The sequence below is a fragment of the Bison bison genome, unplaced genomic scaffold (genome assembly GCF_000754665.1).
Source record: "Bison bison bison isolate TAMUID 2011002044 unplaced genomic scaffold, Bison_UMD1.0 scf7180017864380, whole genome shotgun sequence".
NCBI classification, from domain to species: Eukaryota; Metazoa; Chordata; class Mammalia; order Artiodactyla; family Bovidae; genus Bison; species Bison bison.
Window position 1 is genome coordinate 4684198 of NW_011494952.1, and position 17894 is coordinate 4702091.

The 17894-nt window shown below is 38.7% G+C and overlaps 1 long non-coding RNA gene across 1 annotated transcript in view; it reads right to left on the reverse strand.

Annotated features, from left to right (window-relative positions):
- Positions 1–17320, reverse strand: part of LOC105001242 — a 24181-nt gene extending 6861 nt beyond the window's left edge. The window contains exons 1-2 of the long non-coding RNA XR_826839.1: positions 17233–17320; positions 6930–7112 (exon numbers count right to left, since the gene is read on the reverse strand). This is a non-coding gene — a long non-coding RNA (uncharacterized LOC105001242). The remainder of the gene's footprint in view (positions 1–6929; positions 7113–17232) is intronic.
- Between the last annotated feature and the right edge of the window lie 574 nt (positions 17321–17894).

Genomic DNA, 17894 nt, shown 5'->3' on the forward strand with positions numbered 1-17894 from the left:
TTGGAGAAGGCAATGGCACCCCACTCCAGTACTCTTGCCTGGAAAATCCCATGGACGGAGGAGCCTGGAAGGCTGCAGTCATGGGGTCGCTGAGGGTCGGACACGACTGAGTGACTTCACTTTCACTTTTCACTTTCATGCATTGGAGAAGGAAATGGCAACCCACTCCAGTACTCTTGCCTGGAGAATCCTAGGGATGGGGGGCCTGGTGGGCTGCCGTCCATGGGGTCACACAGAGTCGGACACGACTGAAGTGACTTAGCAGCAGCAGCAGAGCAGTGGTTCTCAATGAGTAAGTAGCTTTTCCCTTCTCCAGATCTTCTTGACCCAGGGATCAAACCCAGGTCTCCTGCATTGCAGGCAGATTCTTTACTGTCTGAGACACCAGGGAAGTCCAGCTAACACTACCACACAAAACATATCTAGAATTTTAAATATGTTTGAACTAGTGGTTCTCAATGGAGGGTGATTTTGCCACACAGGGAATATCTGACAGTATCTGGAAACATCTGTGGATATCACAACTTCACAGGTACTACAGAAACTACAGATGCTGCTGAATATCCCTCAAATAGAAGTCACTCCCACAACAAAGAACGATCTGGTCCAAAATGTCAATAGAGAAACCCTGATCTAGGCCTGTCTTTCCATACCAGAGCGGTTCTGTGGTGAATTAGGGGCTCCGTTCTAATGGCTCAGGTGGTCCTGGCCAATCATGACCTGAAAGGCCAGTACAAGAGCTCAGGTAAAAGCAGAAGGGGTACATGATCCCAGAGCTTCTATGAAAGGCAATACAGTGAGGGATATTTTTTCCCAGAAGGTAAGAACAGCATTCTCCTTTGTTACATATTATTTTTTGGAGAAATTGGAATTTGTAAAGGTTTGGTTTATAGTTCATCTCCCAACTACTCTCCACACCTTTTGTTAATTTAGAACAATGTCCTATTGTTTTTTTAAATACAAAATATACCTGGAGATTATGTTCACTTGCAACTAACACAGTAGTGTAAATAAATTATACCTTAGTTTTAAAAGTTAAAAAAAAATATACAGCTGAAGTCTTGCCTATATGTGAGACCCTTTGCATCTAACAGTTATATGGCTTTATCTATGAGTAGCTAAGTAGCTATGGCAATTTCATGGTACTTACAATCACATTTCCTGATAATCTCTGGATTTTCAGGGACCATTAGAGATCCCTATGTGAATCTTGGAGTAATGAAAAGTACATTCTAGCAAATATTCTAGGTATTCTGCTATTGCTGCATTGATTTAGAAGCACATTTCTAGATCAATTTTTTCCCCTGCAATTTTAACTTGTAATAAAATGAGTCTTAACAAAAGCGCCCTTCTCAATCTAAATGCTTAGGTTGAGAACAGCAGGCCAAATTGAGAATTAATTAACATTTTGAAGCCACAGTGCTATATTGCTTAATCCTAAATTGTACTTCAAATAGGGATTGATTTCTACACCATAGCAAAAAATGCATGATTTCTTCCCATGCTTTAATAAAAAATATGGATGGTATATCTTTAGAGAATAAGATTAAGTAATGCAACCATTAAATGTTTTTGATGAGGCCATAATATTATCTAATTACAGAATCCATGTTCTACGAGTCATCTTTAAAACTTTAAGAAAACAATTATTACTGAATAAGGAAGACAGAAAACCAACCAGTACTGAACACATTAGTATAATTTATGTATTCATATAACTGATAGTAGACATCTATTTCTAAAAATCCTTGAAGCACAGGTAATAATGGAGCCAGTCAGCAATGTGCCACTTGCAATTAATCACTCTCTTCATATTCACAACATTCAATTTTTCTTGCTATTTGAGAGAGTAATGATTAATTGATAAAAGTTTAACAAGTGCACTAATAGCAGGTGTTCCTAATTGCAAAGCCTTCAGAATGATCCTCCCCAAACCTACTTTATGCTAATTTGTACAGCATTAGTCATAACACTTTATGATTTTACTTTTAAAATGACTTTTCTTTTAGTCACCCTAATTTAATTAAGAATTTTAACTAGTTGCATGTATCAAGAACACCAATGAATTTTAAATCTGTGAGTTTGATTACCATAAGAGATTAACAAGAAGACTCATAAAAATGCACGGCTGCCAATTAGAAGCACCAACACTGTGTAAATTAGAATTTGTTAATTGGTTTAGCAAAATGTAAATTCAATTTTTTGAAATTTTATGAACTGAAAAATTGATTATATTTTTTGTGAGCCTCAAGAAAGATCTTATTAGTAATGATATTTGTTTCAGCGGTTCCTGAGATTATACTTGTATTTTAGCCACAAAGATTTCTATTTCATTTATTTCAAAAATATCTGATTATAGAATTCATTTTTCATCCACGCATGTTTGCCCCTCACCATCTACATACACTATTAAATGAATATTTAAGTACACATTTTTCTTTCATCTGTCTTTCCTCTTGGCAAGACAGATAAAATATGCATACTAGGTAAGGTTTGTTATTTTGTACTTTAATATTAAAGTACATGTAATTAATTTAGTTTCCTTAAACGCTATGTGTTTATGACAAAACCTACAGATGCTTTTACAAAGATGAATATTGAAACAGCATTTCAGGTATGTAGATTAATACTGTCTGCCTCTAGGAAACAGACCCAGCAATCTTGCATTTTATAAAAGGAGCAGAGACTGTACTTCAGTATGCACTGTGGAATGGCAGGGTCTCTTAGCAATGTAAGATTAAAATCCATTCTCGGTGAGGCATAGACATAGCACTAACCTCCTGTCAGTTACTCCCCTGCTGAACCGCAGTCAAGAAGCAGGCAGAACTGAGGACAGGCCTGAAATATTCTTATGGCTGAGTCTACATACTGTGAGGAGCTGGGGAAGCACTGCACCGGATTGTTCTGTGAACTCAGCACTCCCATTTTCCAGATAAGGTGACTCATTTGGTAGTAATCACAAACCCCCTCACTCAGCCCCTTAACTACTCCTATCCCTCCCGGAACTGTTTTTTGAAAATCACAATGCTTGGTAATCTCTCCAGAAGGCTCCAAATTCAGCAGATAATTATTTGGCTGTTCAAAACCTCTTGCATTAATGCATCATCCTAAATTAGTGTAATTAGATTATTCTATCCATGATTAGCTCCCGAAAAGGATAAAACACAGGATGAGACCAGAGGGAAAAGGAATCACGGACTTAGTGCCCTCCCTTTGATCAATGTGGGTGGGAAAGGAACATGCCTCATGCCTGAGTTCCTCATCATCCTTAAGAAGCAACTGGGACCCAGACGGCCAGATGCGGGAACCAAGTAGCAGAAGGCAGGCCTTGGATTTCGGAGGGCTCCTGCAGGAACTCAGGGTTAAAAGAGATAGAGTCACTAGAAATCAGCTGGGTCATAGGGAGCAGGACAGGCTCTGACTGCCAAGAAACAGGGTGGCTTGCTTTTTCACCCTGATCCCTTCCTCTTTGTTACACTCACCCGTCCCCAACATGATCTTCATGTTATATCAGTTTAAAAGAAAAAAAAAAAAGCAGAAAATAATCTCAATTTCCAAAAATCAATGATTGTTTAATAAATTTAGATAGGGGAATATTATGCCACTATGAAAATAATAGTGAAGATATATATACACACATATGTGTGTGTGTGTGTGTGTATATATATACATGGAAATATGTTTTTCCATGTGTGTATACATATATATATATACACACACATGGAAATATGTTCACCACTTCTTAATTCATTGGTTTACCAAATATTGTTGCATGCTTGTTATATGTCAGGCTCTGATCTCTTTCAGCAGTATATAAAACAGTGAGAGATTCAGAAAATTAAAAATGAAAACCAAATATATAATGTAATTTCAGGAATTATAATTGCTATGAAGAAATAGAAAGCAGGGTAACGAATCAGGGGAGTATGTGGGAATGACATTTGAATAGATAAAGTGAGAAGACCATTCCTTGAAGAAGGAAAATCAGTGTGAAAGCTCAGAACTGGGAGTAAGAAGGCCAGACACAGGGAAGGAAAGAAAGCTCCAGGCTGAAAAGGAAACAAATGAGCAGTGGGACATAGAGCAGAAAGAGTTGCAAGGAAGGCAGCAAATTGGAGATGCTCTAGCATCCTCACTCAGTATCCTTTCCCAGGATGGAACCGTCACCTCCCCTGAGCTGGTGGTGGTTCTGGGTGTAAGAAGGCATCTTCTATCCAGTGTGCTCTACATGTGTTGGTTACCAGTGGTGTCAAATGCATCGTCTCCTACCCAATGGAAAGAGTGCGAGTACGCCTGCACCCTAACTATGTTCAATTAAAAATAAAACACTATTGGGATTTCCCTGGCAATCCAGTGGTTAAGAACTTCTCCTTCCCCACAGTGGATAAGACTCCACTCACCAATGCAGGGGACCTGGGTTTGATCCTTGATCTGGAAAGACTCCACATGGCACAGAGCAACTGACCCCGTGCGCCATGACTACTGATCCCACTGACCCCGTGCACCACAACTCCTGATCCCACGGGCTGCCACTACTGAAGCCCATGTGCCTAGAGCCTGTGCTCGGCAACAAGAGAAGCAGTTGCGATGAGAACCTCACGTACTGCAACGAATAGTAGCCCCCACTCTCTGTAACTAGAGAAAGCCCAAGCAAAAGCATGAAGACTCAGTGCAACCATAAATAAATAAAAAGACCACTGGATGTTCATGCTAAAAAAAAAAATGACTTCACCTTTCAATGCACGCTGTGCAGTTTCCATCCCTGGTTGTGGAGCTAATCCCACGTGCTTCACAGCCATAAAACCAAAACCATAAAACAGAAGCGATATTTTAACAGTCGTAAAATCTTTAGAATGGTTGGGAAGATTCTCTGGAGAAGGAAATGGCGACCCAACCTAGTATTCTTGCCTGGAGAATCCCATGAACATAGGAGCCTGGCAGGCTACATTCCATGGGATTGCAAGAGTCAGACATGACTTAGTGACTAAACCACCACCACCACATCGAAAAAAAATTTTTTTAATTAAAAAAAAAAAGTATCAACCACTATGTAGGCCAGACAGATACATCTGTGGGCTTTATGAGGCCTTTGGGCTGGAAGTATTTTTAACCCCCTTTTCAGCCTGGAGTAGACATTCCAGGACTGAGTGTGCTGGAGAAACTGAGAAAATGTGCACTGCAGTCTAAGAAAGCTCTCTGAGCAGGAGACTCTCCCTGGGAGCATCCCAAAACTTTCTCATCCATTGCCCTTTTCCCTCTTTTCTAGATGTACCTGAGGACACTTCTCTAGTAACAAAAGCCCTCTGTAAGTTTCACCCCTTTGAAGCTCCCCTCGTAAAGTGGTCCTGATTACCTTTATGGTCCGCTTCCAGTCAATGCAGGGAATATAACTCCTGATGCTCCAGTTTAGTTCTTTTATGGGAGTCCTGGGCAAAACCATACCACTAGAAGCCACAATCTCTTAGGCTATTAATAAGGAGAATAGTATTTATCTTTCCTGCATGGTAGTGTGATCGTTGATTAATAAATGCTAAAATGGTGTTTTGAAGGTGACAAGTATCAGCTATTATAGTGACTATTATTGGCTGATCCTACAATCCAGAATTTGAATGCCAGCTTGTAGCTGATTTCTACATGTTTTGGATGTACATTCTATCCACTGGAGGAATTAAATTTAAGCCCAGTGTCATTAATTAATATGTGTAAAGCATGTTGTCTCAACTGCTCTAAGTACCAAGTGCAGTTGTAACAAACACCAAAGCTTTAGTTTGAACCTTGTAGTAATATTGCATTCTGACTGGCTTCATTTACATCACATATCAAGTACTCAGGGGCTCATTTCTATATTCTGTGCAGTGCCCAGCAGCCTGCTGGCATATCATAGCTATCCAATAAAAACAGTAATAAAGTTGTAATCTTCTTCCCTTTTCTCTTGATTTGCCTTCACATATATTTTTTTTTTAAAGTAGATTAGACAGCAAGAAAGATATTCTCTTATTTGTGGCAAAAGATGACTCAAAATCTTTGCTAATGGGAATATGGAATCTTTTTTTCTCCTGTATACCAATCAGGAAAATGAAAATTATTTACTCTGGGATGTCTTATTGTATCACTCTTAAATCATTTATAGTTCACTAAGTGCTTTGAATAATGGAGGACCTAGGAGGGCCCCTGATTTAATTTTGTTCCTGTGTTTCTTTAGATCTTTGTGCTTTCTTACATTTAGGGGAATAGCACAGAAGAGAGAGTTAAGAATGATTTTTTTTTAAGAAAGCTATTAAAAGCTTTTACAAGGGACTTGAGCTTTAATAAAACCTCTCTGTATGCAGAAAGGCCAAATCTCCAGGGATTTGGAAAAAGGCAACCTCAAAGTTAAACATTTGAAGAGCAAACTAAATTCATGACTTTAACATCACTTCCTTTCTTCTCTCACCCTTATCTTCCTTGTAAGATACAGCATTAGGTCAGCATATTCTTTAATCCAAAATTTCTAAGAGATTGCAGTATCAGTTTATAAGAGCACATACTTGTTTGACATTTCGTTTATAAAATTCTATGTTACATACCTATTAGAATCTTACAAATGACCATAAATTTAGCAGCTTAAAACAACTACTTATTATTTCACAGTTCTCTAGGTCAAAAATATAGGCACAGGTTGGAGACTTGCCTGGTGTTTCCAGGGAGCTAAGACTCTGTACTCCTAATGCAGGGATCCTGGGTTCAATCCCTGGTCAGAGATCCCAAAGCTGCATCAAAGAGTTGGCATGCTGTAACAAAATGATCTTGCATGCCACAATGAAGATCAAAGATCCCATGTGCTACGACTAAGATGATGCAGCCAAATCAATAAATGTTAAATATATATAGGCAAAGGTTGGATTAGCTGGTTCTCTGCATCAAGTTTCACAAGACTGAAATTAAGATACCTGTGGTCCTCTCTTGAGACTCTGGTGATGTATTCACTTCCAAGCTTATTCATGTTACTGGCAGAATTCAGTTCCATGTGGTTGTAGGACTGTAGTACATGCTTCCCTGAAGCTGTTGATTGGGGATGGTTCTCTAGTTTCACTGATACCCACATTCCTTCACTGATGGCTTCCTTTCTCCATCTGCAAAGCCAGAAATGGTAGATAAAGTCTTTTCAAGCTTTAAATGTTTCTGATTTCCCCTTCTGCCTCATCACTCATCTGCCTCCCACCTGAGAAAACTCTCCTCTTTTAAGGGCTCATGTGATTAGACTGGGCATGGCTGGATAATCAGAATTTCACCATATCAAGGTCTGTAATCAAAATTATATCTCAAAAATCTTTTTGTACATGTTATGACCAACCTAGACAGCATATTAAAAAGCAGAGACATTACATTGCCAACAAAGGTCCGTCTAGTCAAGCCTATGGTTTTTCCAGTGGTCATGTATGGATGTGAGAGTTGGACTGTGAAGAAAGCTGAGTGCTGAAGAATTGATGCTTTTGAATTGTGGTGTTGGAGAAGACTCTTGAGAGTCCCTTGGACTGCAAGGAGATCCAACCAGTCCATCCTAACAGAGATCGGTCCTTGGTGTTCATTGGAAGGACTGATGTTGAAGCTGAAACTCCAGTACTTTGGCCACCTCATGTGAAGAGCTGACTCATTTGAAAAGACCCTGATGCTGGGAAAGATTGAAGGCAGGAGAAAGGGACGACAGAGGATGAGATGGTTGGATGGCATCACCGACTCGATGGACGTGGGTTTGGGTAGACTCCAGGAATTGGTGATGGACAGGGAGGCCTGGTGTGCTGTAGTTCATGGGGTCACAAAGAGTTGGACACGACTGAGCAACTGAACTGAACAGAACATATTCACGGGGCTTCCCCGATGGTCCAGTGACTAAGATTCTGTCCTCCCAGTGCAGGGGGCCCAGGTTCAATCCCTGGTCAGGGAACTAGATCCCACATGCTGCAACTGAGTTTACATGCTGCAACTATGACTGGTGTAGCCAAATAAAGAAAGAAATATTTGAGAAAAACATAACATATTTGCAGACTCCAGGGATCAAGGCATGGACACCTTTGGGTATAGGACATTTTTCTGCCTATTATTTCATAGAATTATCATACTAGGCAAGGAGAAAACTATTATCCCAGCTTTACAGGTGAAGAAATACAGGATCTCAGTTGTGTGAGTGGTTTAACCCAGGTCACAGAGCAAGTAAACAACAGCATCCAAGGGTAATGATTGAAAGACCTTCTGTTATTTCTAGTTATTCTTTGATTTTAATGAACATTTAAAGGGGGCTTATTAAGCATCAGGTTTTCTACTAAACCTGGAAATTAAAGGATAAAACTTGAAAATTCTGCATTCGAGAGGTTCACAATCTTGCAGGCTAAACTGACAAATATACGAGCAATTTTAATACAGTTTGTAAAGGCTTGATAAAGAACACAGAGAAAGCACAATCTCTGAGAAGGAAATGAGTGGGCATTAGGAAAGACTTCTTGAATAGTTGATCCTTGAAAAGGCCTTTCAAGAACAAGTAAGAGATCACCAAGTAGATATCCAGGGTTTCGCAGGAAAAGCAGGTCCAAAGTCTTTGTGGCAAGAAAAGCTAGGGTTCCTTCAAGAACCTGCAAATGGGATATAGGGCTTGAGTGGAGAAGAATGAACAGAGAAGCTGTAAGGGTGGCTAGTACTGCATTGTGAGAAAATTTAAAAAGAAACTTCTCACCATGGTAAGGAACAATTGCAGCACTTGATCCAGGTGTGACCTAATCTAATGTACATTTTAGAAAGGTATAAAATGAGGAGATTCAATTAAACGGAAACTAAGATAGTGAAACAACAGTGACCATCATGTTCAAGGTAATATTGTTACCTTGAACTTGTTAATATTTTGAGGTTGCAAAAACACAAATTATACATTTTTCTTACATTTTCCTCCTTTTATCAGAACTCTTTTGGTTGCAAAGAGCAGAAAACAAACTCAAACTCATTTTGGCCAAAGGAGAATCTATTGATAATGGGAATGTATGGTTTCAGACCAAGCTGGATGCAGGAGCTCAAATGATATCATTAAGGGTCTATCTCCCTCTCTTACTTCTGACATTCTCTTTCTGAAATCATTTCATAGAGTTTTCCTTCATATTGCACCAAACGTGGCCAGCAGCAACTCTACAAGAAATGGGCTTTACTAGGATAATCCCAGAAAAAGGAGCATGTCTTGTCTCCCAGCATCCTTATGAGTCTGAAAACAGATCTGGCTTTCCCATGCCTATCCATGGACCGCTCTGTTCACAAGGATAGGGTCCTCAACAGCTTACCTGAGTTATACATCCATCTCTGTGGTAGGAAAAGTGGAGCCATCTTCATGTGTTGGACTTGGGGTATTTTTTGAAATGGGAAAATGATAGATTTTCTGAAATAAAGAGTTATAGGTAAATGTATCAGATCTCCATTGCATCAGTGCTTGCCAATCACCTGAGGATCTTGTTAAAATGTAGACTCTGATTCAGTAATGTGAGGGTAAGTTCTGAAATTCTGCAATTTGACCTGAGACATAGTGGTATGCTTTTTGTTACCCAAACATTTTGGACCAGAGATGGTTCAATATTCACTTACATAACAAATTGCTGGCCACAGGTGTTAGTTTCTGCAAAATTCCCCTGGTCAATAACATATTAATAAACTCCTGGTGCTGCTGCTTCATGGACTACTTTAAGTAGCAAAGCACTACACTACCTGTTAAGGGAGTCAAGGTAAGCATGTGGAAAGATAACCATGATAATAAAAGTGCACGAGGTAATTAAGGTGATGACAAAAGACATGGGAAAAGGGAAAGTCACACAAATTTTAAAGGCCATAGGTACCGTAGAATTTCAAAGAAGAGAGAATTTCCTTAAGGAAATTTCAGTTCAGTTCAGTTCAGCTGCTCAGTCATGTTCAACTCTTTGCCATCCCATGGACTGTAGCACACCAGGCTTCCCTGTCCATCACCAATTTCCGGGACCTACTCAAACTCATGTCCATCGCGTTGGTGATGCCAGCCAACCATCTCATCCTTGGTCGTCCCCTTCTCCTCCTGCCTTCAATCTTTCCCAGCGTCAGGTTCTTTTCCAATGAGTCGGTTCTTTGCATCAGGTGGCCAAAGTATTGGAGTTTCAGCTTCAGCATCAGTCCCTACAATGAAAATATTCAGGACTGATTTCCTTTAGGATGGACAGATTGGATCTTCTTGCGCTCCAAGGAGCTCTCAAGAGTCTTCTCCAACACCACAGTTCAAAAGCATCAATTCTTCAGCACTCAGCTTTCTTTATAGTTCAACTCTCACATCCATACATGAATACTGGAAAAACCATAGCCTTTACTAGATGGACCTTTGTTGGTAAAGTAATGTCTCTGCTTTTTAATATGCTGTCTAGGTTGATCATAGCTTTTCTTCTAAGGAGCAAGCGTCTTTTAATTTCATGGCTGTAGTCACCATCTGCAGTGATTTGGGAGTTCCCCAAAATAGTCTCCTATTGTTTCCATTGTTTCGCCATCTATTTCCCATGAAGTGATGGGACTGGTTGCCATGATCTTAGTTTTCTGAATGTTGAGCTTTAAGCCAACTTTTTCTCTCTCCTCTTTCACTTTCATCAAGAGGCTTAGTTCTTCTTCACTTTCTGCCATAAGGGTGGTGTCATCTGCATATATGAGGTTATTGATATTTCTCCCAGCAGTCTTGATTCCAGCTTGTGCTTCATCCAGCCTGGCTTTTCTCATGATGTACTCTGCATGTAAGTTAAATAAGCAGGGTGACAATATACAGCTTTGATGTACTCCTTTCCTGATTTGGAACCAGTCTGTTGTTCCATGTCCAGTTCTAACTGTTGCTTCTTGACCTGCATACAGATTTCTCAGGAGGCAGGTCAGGTGATCTGGTATTCCCATCTCTTAAAGAATTTTCCACAGTTTGTTGTGATCCACACAAAGACTTTGGCATAGTCAATGAAGGAAAAGTAGATATTTTTCTAGAACCCCCTTGCTTTTTCTATGATCCAGCGGATGTTGGCAATGTGATCTCTGGTTCCTCTGCCTTTTCATATCCAGCTTGGACATCTGGGAGTTCATGGTTCACGTACTATTGAAGCCTGGCTTGAAGAATTTTGAGCATTATGTTGCTAGCTTGTGAGATGAGTGCAATTGTGTGGAAGTTTAGCAAGTTTTCCAACTATGGTCTGCAGTTTGACCTGGGACCTTTTTAAGAGGTCCATGAGGTCAAATTGTTTTAATGATAATCCTGAGACGTTACTTGACTTTTTCTTGTTAGTACATGTAGTAATTGTACAAGAGTAATGATTAATCAAACAGATGGCACCTTGGCATGAATCAAGGAAGGGGCATCAAATTGTACAGTGGTCACAGTATTTATCATGACGGTGTCCTCATGAAAAAAAAAATGCCACTTTCACTTAAGAATGACTTTGGTGAAGCAGTAAAAGCTATTAATTTTATGAAGACCCTGGATTTTATTCAGTCTTTTTAATATTTTTGTGACAAAATGGGAATTACATATAAAATAAGTCTGCTACATCCCAAATGCAATGGTGTCAGGAGGAAAAGCACTTGTATGATTGTTTGAGTTACAAGCTGAAGTAACCACATTTTTTTTCATTGAAAACACTTCTTACTTGAAAGAGTGACTAGCAGACAAGCTACAGTTATTCCAGGTGGGTATTTGTACATCTTGAAAGTGAATGAGTGAGTCTACTCCTTCAAGAAAACAAATGATAGCTTTCATTTTTTTAATGATAAAATTTGAGCTCTCAAGCAAAAATTAGAACTTTTGGAAATGTTTCTTGGTCACTATGAGCTTCATAGCATCTCAATTTTAAAGGCTTTTCTGGTAAGATTGAAGGTATATTAATAAATGGAATTTTTGACATCGCTGTGTCATCATTTGGATGGTTTACATAATTCAGCAAGTCAAATTTTCCAGATGGCCAGTGCATAATGTAACAAAACTATGGATGGGTAAAAAACTCAATGAAAGTGCAAGAAGACTTATAGATTTATCCATAACATGTATAAATATATCACTGATACGGTTTCAGATCCTATATTGCAATAAACCTGTAATAAACTACCACTTGTTAGGTCTGAGTGTAGTATCAAAGAAGAATATGCAGAAATGTTATAAAAAAGCTATTAAAATATTCTTCACATTTCAAAATATATAGTATTATCTGTGAAGGCCAGATTGTTTTCTTGTACTTTAACCAAACATATATTGTAGCAGATTGAATGTAGTAGGTGACATGAAAACTCAGCCATATTCTCTGAAGTCAGACATTAGAGGTATTTGTAAAAATGTGAAACAAAGTCACTCTTGTCACTAATGATTTTCTTTATGGCTTTGGAAAATATTTTTTTTTCATAAAAGCATGTCACGTATTTTAGCATGCATTTGATTTAATGTTATTTTAATAGCATTAAAATAGAACTTACAAAAGTTTTCCATTTCAAATGTTCCAATTCTGTACATATTTATTGATATAATCCACATAAACACAAGTTCTTAATAGTTTTTAGGAGTGTCAATTGGTTCTGAGATTGAAAGGTTTGAGAATTACTGGGCAAGGTTTATTAGAAAAACTTGAGATTGCCAGGTTTTTACTGCCAGTTAATTATGAATATATTATAATAGAGAAAAAATGAGTCCTTATTTTAGAATAAGCTTCTGTATCATCTAGTTGGACAGAAGCCTAGATATGGTGTTTGGAATAGAATCTGTTTCTAGAATCTTTCAGACAAAAAATAAAACAACCTCCCCCAAACACCCTTACGTAGCAATACATATAGTTGGTCTTATTTGAAAGCCACTGAATAGAACGTTGCATTAATGTTTGTGCCTTTGTTTAATATGTGATTCTTTGAAATAAAATTTAGAGATCAAGTCTCTCACTTTTCTGAAATAAATGCTATTTGGCAGGGCTTCCGTTTGTCCTACTTTTTCTATTGCTTTTTGGGATGTCAAAATACCCTTAAGTAGCTCTGGAGTTAGAAGTTTCTCTCTGGCACTTTGCCTTCTTTTCTAATGTTACTAAAGGTTGAATCACTAGAAAGTTGACTGATATATACCTTCTACCCATGGCTATTCACCCCAAGATGAGATTATGAAACTCCTTATATAAATAGGCATATTCCTCCTCTGAAAATAAAGCTTTAGAAAAACAAAACTTTAGGGCTCTGCACAACAAGGTCTTTCCACTTATTATATCCAAGTATTTCTCTTGATGTTTCACAAATGTTGACCCATTTAAATCTTCTAATGATCGTATGATGGGCCAATGAAATTGAAGAACACAGAGGTTAAGCTACTTGTTCAAGGTCACACAGCTCTTGCATGGTAGACAATCCAGACAATCTGACTCCAGAGATGTGTCATTAACCAGGACAGTATGCTGAAATATTGCTAAGGAGATGATTTTAAAAATAATATTTCAACTGAACAGTTACTTAATTTTGGTGGACAATCTTAGAATTGTGCTTTGAACAAATACTCTTATGCTTATAAAACTTCTGAGAAGAGATTCAGGAAAGACTAAGGTACAGGGGATAGAAACTGCAGTGATTTGGAGCTAGCAGAAGTCTAGTTGTTGTTCACTCAGTAGTTTCTGACTTTTAGTAACCCCATGGACTGCAGCATGCCAGGCTTTCCTGTCCTTCATTATCCCCCAGAGTTTGCTCAAACTCATGTCCACTGAGTCAGTGATGGCATCCAACCATCTCATCCTCTGTCGCCCCCTTCTCCTCCTTCCTTCAATCTTTCCCAGCATCAGGGTCTTTTCTAATGAGTCAGCTCTTCACATCTGGTGGCCAAAGTATTGCAGCTTCAGTTTCAGTCCTTCCAATACATATTCAGGGTTGATTTCCTTTAGGATTGTCTGGTTTGATCTCTTTGCAGTCCAGGGAATTTTCAAGAGTCTTCTCCAACACCACAATTTGAAAGCATCTATTCTTCAGCACTCAGCCTTCTATATGGTCCAACTCTCACATCCATACATGACCCCTGGAAAAATCATAGCTTTGATTATACAGACCTTTGTTAGCAAAGTGATGTCTCTGCTTTTCAATACTCTGTCTAGGTTTGTCAAAGCTTGTCTTCCAAGAAATCTGGTAATGCCCCTCAGACTCTGCCAACAAAATACCCATCAATAGCAGGAGTATGAGAACCCTGGTTCCTGGTCCTAGTGACAAATGTCTGAAATTCCATGCTTTATCATGTAAAGGTTCTTGAATTTTACAAACTATAAACTATATTTTAATACAGAAATTGTATTTCAAATTACTCCTCATTGAAAAAAAAAAAACATGATGCTCCAAGAAGACCCAGTCACTGAAGTTCTTAGTGTCTTGAAATGGTTCCTACCACACTGTCCCAATCCTAGAGAAGCCTGGCTCCAGAGAATACTTTCGGAAGACTCTGGAGGATTATCTCCTTTTTGTACCTCTTCTTTCTGCACTTTTGCTCGGGACCCTATACAGGTACAATCTTGGTTACACAGCTCTAAAATAATATGACAGTAAGAGGGTTGGGGTGGGGAAAAACTCTGTCAGTGTGGTAGATTTGGCCAAGCGATTGAACAGTCTCTCTTTCATTGATGTTTTTAATTTAAGCCCATAGTTTCAGACTCAAATGTCTAAAGGGACAAAGTAGGCAGCAAGAAAGAGTGAACTAGGCCAGGTAGGAAATTCTCAGAATGCAGGCCCATGTACCATTGAATATGGGTTGCACTCCACACCTCCAGTCCAGTAAGAATGGGTCCAGATTTGCCAGGTATTCTGATTTTTTAAAAATCAGAGACATAAGAATTTCTATTATTATCTAAAATAAACTATTAAAAATTTTTTATTGGAGCATAGTTGCTTTACAGTGTTATGTTAATTTCTACTGTACAGCAAAGTGAATTAGCTGTAGGTACACATATATCCTTTCTTCTTTGGATTTCCTTCCCCTTTAGGTCACCATAGAGTACTGAATAGAGATCCCTGTGCTACACAGGAGGTTCTCATTAGTTATCTGTTTCATACACAGGATCAATCATGTATATATGTCAATCCCAATCCCCCAATTTAATTTTAGTAATTTTATTTATAAAATGTGTGGCCAAACCAAAAGAGTTTCAGACCTTTGGCCTATGCTGTATGTTCTTCCTGGAAACCCCATGAATGTGCAACATCCACGCTGCTTATGGATTTGTTTATGTCTTTGGTTGGTAGACGGATACTCCCTGGCTTTGTGTGTCTCAGGCAAAGTTTGCCAAGAGAAATTTTTGTCCTCTGACCATCTTCAAGTTGTTTTTGCCTACTTACAAGTCCCAAGAGGGAGAATTAAGATGACTCTTCTTAAACAGGATAAAACATGACCTCTTTATCACTTTTATGGTATTATCCTCTGAGGATCACACATTTCCTTTGCTCTGTCTTCAGTGTACAAGGGGAACAGCTGTTTCCCATCGTCGGAAAAAATTCTTTTTCGTATTTTGAAATAGTTACTAAGGCTCACCTTGCTCACATCTTCGCTCTCTTCAGACCAAATAACCCCTCATCCTTCCGTATTTCTTCAAGGATTTCTTTTCTTCTTAAATTTTAATTATTTTCATTAGTGACCTCCTGGACCCTCTCCAAGTTTCCCACATCTTGCTTAGAATGTGGTCACAGTGGAATGACTTCTCCTCATGAAAACTCAGCCAAAACTAAATATAGCTAGAAGATTATTTGCAGTTATTGCATGTTATGTTTCTATGTGACTGTCAAATGGCACTGCGTTTCTGACTGATAGGTTAACCTGCAATCTGCTCCAAGCCCCGCGTCATTTCCAATGTTTTTATGTATAGTCAGTTTTTTCCTTATTTTCATGACATCTTTTGTGATTTTTACTGCCTTACAGTTAGTAGTAGGAGTAGTATGGCATGCATGCTCAGTCACTAAGTTATGTCTGACTCTCCACAACCCTATGGATTGTAGCCCACCAGGCTCCTCTGTCCATGGGATTTCCCAGGAAAGAACACTGGAGTGGGCTGCCATTTTCTTCTCCAGGGGATCTTCCCAACCTAGGGATCAAACCTGTGTCTCCTGCATTGTAGGTGGGTTCTTTACCACTGAGCCACCAGGGAAACTCCTTAGGCTTGACTTTATATAATTTTCTTCCTGCTTATTTTTTCTGTGTACCCCGAGTGCTGGAATTTTAACCCAATACCTACGCAGTGTCCAGTACAAGACAGGTGGTGAAGATCTGTTTACTGAATGAAATAACTCAAATATGATTTAGGCAATATGTCCCATCAAAAAAATTTTATTGAATCTAGTAGAAGCCTCTGGTACCTTTTTCCACACTTGACTAAAGATTTGGATTCTCTTTAGAGAAAGGTCTGTGACTAAGTCTTGGCTCTTGTTTCTTAATAGCAATTTGATTTGCCTAAGTTATTTAAATTCTTTAAGCCTTTGTGTCTAACCTATAAAATATGCATAACAGTATCTATCTTTAAAGTTATTGTGACATTTATAAGAGACATCGAATGTAAAATATTTGGAAGTGTTCTTGGTATATCCCCTCTCAAAATGCTAGACTTAAAAAAAATATATTCTATCCAAACCAGGCATGCGTATGTGCTCAGCTGTGTCTGACTGTCCCACCCGATGGACTGTAGCCTGTCAGGCTCCTCTGACCATAGAATTTCCCAGCCAAGAATACTTGAGTGGGTTGTCATTTCCTTCTCCAGGGGATCTTCCTGATCCAAGGATTGAACCCATGTCTCCTGCATTGGCAGGCAGGTTCTTTCCCACAGGTGTCAACTATCCAAGACAGAGCTTTATATCTGAATTAAAGAGGACGATATTATTGCATCTCAAATTTTCCCTTCTGAAAGGCCTTATGCTGGAAGTTGTTTCCAGACTTTAAGAATTCTTGTTCATGGCATTCTCTCTTGATACTTCACTTTCTCATCTTTCTGCTCAAGTTAAACACACAGGGTAAAAGTTTAGTCCTGGTAAAATACTCGGTATACAACATTAACATCTCAAAATCATTAGTAAGTCTTAGTTTCACCTTTTCCTGTATCTTCATGAGCTAAAAATCTAATCGGAAAGTATAGTCCATTGATGCAGAAAAGAAATGTATAACTTCTATTGAAATAGTTTAAGAAAATTAAGATATTTGAGCATTCAAAGAAGAGGTCTGGACCCCAGGACAAGGAAAGAAGAAGGTCTTACCCAGACTGTGCTCCAAAGAAAGTGCTGGGTAAGTGTCTCTTGACTGATGGTGGTGCTGGTGGTGGTGATGATGATGGAGTTGTGGACAAGTTCCCATGTCACAGAAAACAGGATGTAGCCACTAGAGAAAAAACAGAGTGTTAAGTACCCCAGTGAGTATTAGACTATTGGCAAATCTTTAGGAATGATGGGAAAAGTAAGAGGAAATGACAGTTCAGAAGTGATTCACAGCAAGAGGAACATAACAAACTGGCAGATTTCATGGATGCTAAAATTCACAATTCTAAAATGGTCATCAACCTAATTCCGGATGTGTGTGTCTCAGCAGAAACTGTAAAGTGTAGATTTACAGTTTCTTTAGGAGGAGGTCACTTGCTTAGGAACAAAACTTCAGTAAGGTTTATTAGTTGTCACTAAATAATATTGTTTAGGGATGACATTTGTTAGCACAAAAGACTATAAGTTGATAACTCACATAAAGTTTATATTAAGCCTAGGATTCTTTAGATTAATTTCTGAAATCCAGATGACCTTGCAAGTAATTTTCATTTTAGCCACTACAGTAAATCATTTCATTTCCTACTCAGAACTACTTCAGAATTATAATGTGTCCCAAGGACACATTGCACTTTATTTTTATACCTGCCTAGTTTTACTTTCTC